This window comes from Acromyrmex echinatior, chromosome 3 (assembly GCF_024713525.1).
Source record: "Acromyrmex echinatior isolate Ae372 chromosome 3, ASM2471352v2, whole genome shotgun sequence".
Classification (NCBI taxonomy): Eukaryota; Metazoa; Arthropoda; class Insecta; order Hymenoptera; family Formicidae; genus Acromyrmex; species Acromyrmex echinatior.
The window spans coordinates 17092990-17099031 of record NC_141854.1 but is presented as its reverse complement, the minus strand read 5'-3'; positions in this window follow the sequence as shown (position 1 = coordinate 17099031).

Genomic DNA, 6042 nt, shown 5'->3' with positions numbered 1-6042 from the left:
ATTAAATTAATAATGATATAATTTTAATTATTCGAACTTTGAATTTTGAAGTATTGAAGTTTCGAAGTTTCGAAATTTAAATGTTGAAGCCTTCGAAGCAAATCATCAGCTCATTTCGCATTAATACAATATATATGATTTAAGAAATTTTTGACCAAACTCTAATATTTTTAAATGTTCTCACCAAAATTTATAAATGAACATCTATTTTAATAATAAAAAATATTTCTTATGATATTTTTTAATATTTTGAAAATTAAGGCACTTTCACATCGTATATGTTTTTAAAAATAAATTATTCAACTAAATTTTTAATAATAAATTTTAACGAACAATTTAATATATTTATACATATGTATTCATAATACACTGATTTAATGTAATCCTTATTGTCTTCCAGATTTCGAATAATTTTTCATTTAAAATAATGCATGCTTAAAAAGAATAAGTAATAACTATTCGGCATTTATTCGGCAGCCTCTGGCAACTAGATTTTGAATAAAACTGATCAAAGAAACATTTTAAAATGTGAGTTTATATGAGAGAAATTAAACAATTTTTTGCAGGCTGTATTAATTATTATTTTATTATTACACGATATAAATTTGCATTAACATTGTGTATTATTTTTTTTTCTATTTGTATAAGTTTTGATTACTAATTTTTTATACAATAGTATAGTAAATACCTGCAACAAGAATGTGTAAAAACTTTGTAAATAAATATTAATTTCTGAACGTATTTTGCCAAATTTTTATTAAATGATACGGCGAAAAAAAATAAACGAGCGAATCTCCCGGAACGAGAAATTTTGCACTCTATAGTGAACTTAATTATAAAAAAATCGATGAGTTCTTTGACTGACATGTTATCTTTCAAATTCTATACATAAAAGATATTAAAAAATTCCTATTAAAAAATTCGGAAAAATGAATTTTTGGCCAAAATTTTGAGCTTTTAATGCGGTGCGAATGTAAAGAAAAAAATGCACAGAGCAAAGAGGGGTTCCTATACAACACAGAACATTGAATGTTGCTAAGATGTTGCAATGTTGAATATTGAAGTGTCAATGTTTTATCGATGTCTACATTGATTCTTCTATATTGATTGTTAATGTTGCTGCAACATTAAAAAAATTGTTGAATAAATTGAATCTTTATTAATTTTTTTACATTGATTATTAATGTTGCTGCAACGTTGAAACAACATTGAATAAATTTTATATCAAAATCTATTTCATTTTGTAAAAAATAAACAATAATGAAATATCATGTAAATAGAAAATTTAAATCACTCTTAAATTGATCTTTTAATGAAACTCATTTCTAAACTGTATATGTTTATGAGGGAATCGGCCGCGCGTGCAGAATGCTCGCATGAGTGATATTATTTGTGTTAGACCAGTTCGATGCGCGACGTCAACTCGCGTTTTTCTACGGGTCTGTTTTATTGCTGCACTTTCTGAACTAATACACACAGTGCAATAAGTTGAAATGAAACAAATATATGTTCATTCCACTTAAACTTATTGCACCGGTTCAGAGTGCAGTAATAAAAAACAAATATTATATGTTACAGTTATACATTCGTTATAAATATTCAGTGTTCGTAGATCATGCCTAGTAAAAAAAATTGTTCATGCATGAATATATATAAATATGTATAAACAGACATAAACACGCATAAATATACATAAACATGTATAACTATATATGAAATATGTCCATACATGTTCATACATCTTTTTTTTTTTTTGCAAAATTAATTTTTAATGTAATAGAACTAATAGTAATATGAAAACATTAAAAATAATTAAAAAGGTAATTTTCGCATTATTTGCTTTAGAAGAAAGTTAAGTTTGAAGAAATGTAAAAAAAATTACTTACATATAATTATATATAAAACTATGTATAATTGTGTATGACAATTCTTTTTATATTTTTCCAAACTTGTTTTTTTTTTCTAAAACAAACAATGAAAATTATCCCTTTAATTATTTTTTATGTTTTCACACTACTATTATTATATTTATTACACTAAAAAGTAATTTTAAAAGAAAGAAGGATGTATGAACATGTATGGATGTATTTCATATGTAATTATGAAATATACATGTTTATGAATATTCATGCGTGTTTATATATGTTTATACATATTCATACACAAAAAATTTTTTATCAGGTTCAGGCGAAACAGCAGTTCATGTATGATTGCAGAGGTTCAGCACCTTGGGTGACTGCTTAGGAAAATAAGAAAATCAATTTCCAAATGAGGAGTTTTTGTTTTAATTATTATTTTGTCGTGTGTGTTCCGAAATATGACATTCTTTCTCTCTTGATAAAAAAGACAACTTTTTATCGTAGGAGACGTGTGATGATGCAAAATATCTCTAATAACAGGCGCGTGCTAATTCATACACAGAGATATGGGAAGAAGGGGCGAAAACAAAAAGGATAAAAAGAAGATTCAAGCGGTCGGTTACGAAAAAGTTGAGCTCGATTTCTGGCTTTGTGCTGTAAGGAAGAACAAATTCGAGCACTTCTGTCGGAGAAAATTGTCAGAGAATTTGATAAATATTTTTCCTCTCATTTTCTCTGTAATTCTGTAAATTTGTGTATTTTCATAGAATATATTTTCTGAAAGGGAAAATTGTCGCTCAAGTCCCATTTAATTTTTTTTAATTTCAAAGTTTTTCGATGTCGATAAATTAAAAAAACGATATTAAAAATATATATATTATATGTATAATAATAATTTAATGATAATCTATGACTATGCATGAATGTATTTTTTAATATTGATGCATTTACCATTTAATCAAATAAAATGAAATTTTATATAAATTGGAATTTCTGCATTAAAAATAAAACGAGTATACATATTCCGTATGTGTTATTATATAATATATACTTCTAACTTTTTCCGCATCAGTACTAAAATCGCATCGTTCCAATTTTGCATGTGTTTTCCGAAACCAAGTTTTGAACTTATGTTTTATCCTCGAATTTGATCTCCTTCTTTTTACTCCATGATCTAAAAATATAAGAGATCCGGGTTATAAGACTCCCGGTCGAAGTAATTTTCGCAATAAATTTATTTTTAGTATATTAATATCTTTCTAATGTGATGTCTGATTGAGCATCAAATTATTAAAAAATGCTTGCAATTTAATTTAATTTGTGATATTATTACAGTAGTTTAATTGTTCCGAAAAACCAATTCGGTGTGTAGTTCGAATAACTACAAATATGATATATGTGCGTGTACATACATAGTATGTATATATACAGGGTATTTTATTTTAAGTGATATAATTGATTATCTCGCAAATCGATGATTTTATCGAAAAATGTTTTGAACAAAAGTTGACTTGAAGGGGGACATATGATGGACTTGATCTTGAGTGACCTTGTCAAAATTAGATCAAGGTCATTAATATTTTTTTAAATGGAAACACACACATTTTATTATATTATTATTCTTGTAGCTTATCTTGAGAACTTTCCAAAACACTATAATAAAATTATGTTTCATTAAGTAGTTTCCGAGTTATGAAGCTTGAAAGTTACAGTACCTCCAGCGTTATCCATATCTTGCCTTAGTTGGCAGGATCAGTGATCGGTCTTTCCTTAATCGGCCGGATTAGTGATTGGTCTTGCCTTAGTTGGCCGGATTAGTGATTGGTTTTGCCTTAGTTGACTGGATCTTGCCTTAATCGGCCGGATCAATGATCAGTTTTGCCTTATAACTTAACAAGTACTTAACGAAAAGTAACTTTATTATAATATTTTGAAAAGCTGTCAAGATAAGCTATAAGAATATCTAATAAAAAATAGGGATTTCCATTTAAAAAAACATTAATGACTTGATTTTGAGGGTCACTCAAGGTCAAGTTCACATTTCTATCATGTGTCCCCCTTCAAGCCATGCAACTTTTGTTTAAAAAATTTTTCAATCAATTCGCGAGATAATCGACCATATCACTTAAAATGAAACACTGTATATATAACATTCACATTGAATTATAAGCATCAAAGATCTAGCTTTAACCGATATAGGCACATTTCGTATTGTAAATATTTACATTTTATCATACTGCCCCCCCCCCCCATCCACTCCCAGAATTACTCTCTGGATCCGCCCTTGCTCACACATGCACATTCACACGTGTTCGTGGTATAGGGGTCCATTTGATGCTACAAATGCTTCAAAATATTTTTTGATTGGTTAATCGAAAGTTTTAAAACGTTTATACCTCCTACTAAAAAAAATCACGTAACAAAATTACGTAATGAAATCGTGTTATGTAGATAAATTAAGACAAATAAATCACGTAAAAGAAAAAATTTTTTGGCTGATTTGGGCTGTGTTCCAAATTGACTGCCAGTGTTGAAAATGCTACAGTTTATATTACGTCCATTATAGATTTTTAGTCAATTTTGGAACATAGCGTTGGAACAATCCGTTACGAGATTTGCTTGTCTTAATTACATGATTTCGTTGTGCAAATTCGTTTATGACATGATTTTTTTTTGGTAGGACGTCTTACTGTGTTACATTTTTGTGTTAAGTCATGGACTTAAGGTCATCCAACATGTTGATTTCCTTATAAATTTTCTGTGTGCTACGGTCCTAAACTGCACATTCCTTAATCTTAGCATCTATGCTTCGTTAATCTCGGTCCGCAACTTTGTTTTAAGAGGTTTTAAATCATAAGTCGAGAGAGATTAAATGATTAAATTTCTTTCTTTAAACTATTTTTGCACATTCTTTAAGCTTTAAGCATTAGACTTAAGCGAAATGAGAAAAACTTTCTTAATTCTTACTAAAAAGTTTCCTAATTCTGTCTAAAAGCATAAGTTCTGTGGCCGATATATCGACTTACAACTTACATCTTATGGTCTTTTAAAACAAGATTGTGACTTTAGCCTTAAGCGGCGTTTACAATGAAATTTTAAGACGTAAAATTTAAACTTTATGCGTTAAGTTATAAAACATATATCGTTTGTAGAATTTAAAATGACTGTCGCGGTAGTCATATTTGACATGAATCAGAACGTCAAAAGTGCATATCGATGACACAGTAACTGTATTTTCGCGCAGAAAAATGTGCTGATAATACAAATTAAAAGATAATTATATATTTATTTCTATATAGATTAGATTACGTTTTAGATTAGATTTAATATTTATATGTACATGCTACTATTTTATAATTTCTGTAAAACTATCTCTTCTTATGAAAAAAAAGAAAAGTTTCAATGAGACAAAATTGTTTGATGCAACTTGTGGCAAACATGTTTTGTCGAATTGCGAAGATACGTAACATAATGATTGCGAAACTCGAAAGTGAATGGCGCCTTCATGTCACAGTTCTCATATATTCGTATGCTTGTGCATATAATATTAGGCCTGTTTTTTTTTTAACTTAACTTCTTGCGCGGTTTTTCTTTTCTGTTTTTCTTTCCAACGTGGAGAGAAAAGGAAGAAAAATGAATCGTGCAAGAACTTCAGCTAAAAACATCAAATCTATTTATAGCTTACGATTTAGGTCAATGTATTGGTTTACTTCTTACAAGAAGAAAGAATTTTTTCGCGCAGTAAGATTTTGCTAAAGAAGAAAGAGCGGCGCATATTCTTATTAATAAGTATTATGTATTTGATTAGTCTTCATATTTATTATGATGAATACAAAGAAAAAAAAAACAGATTATGACTCATGATAGTAAGTATTCTTCGGATGACGTTTCATCATCAAATTTATTGAGATATTATTTTCACAGCTACTAAAAGAGTGGAAGAGTGGAAAACAAGTGGATTTGACCGTGAAACTTTTACTATTAATCACCATGTATCAATAGTAAAAGTTTATCGACACACCAACACACGCGCGCGCACACGCATGCACGCACGCACACATTGATTACTTGATTGTCATAGCATTACACTATATAGCTCTCGTTTTTATTTAGAAAATTATTATTGAGTTACATCCGTGTGAATATAAAATTCTAAGCGTCTAGACATTCGCACGTGGATTGT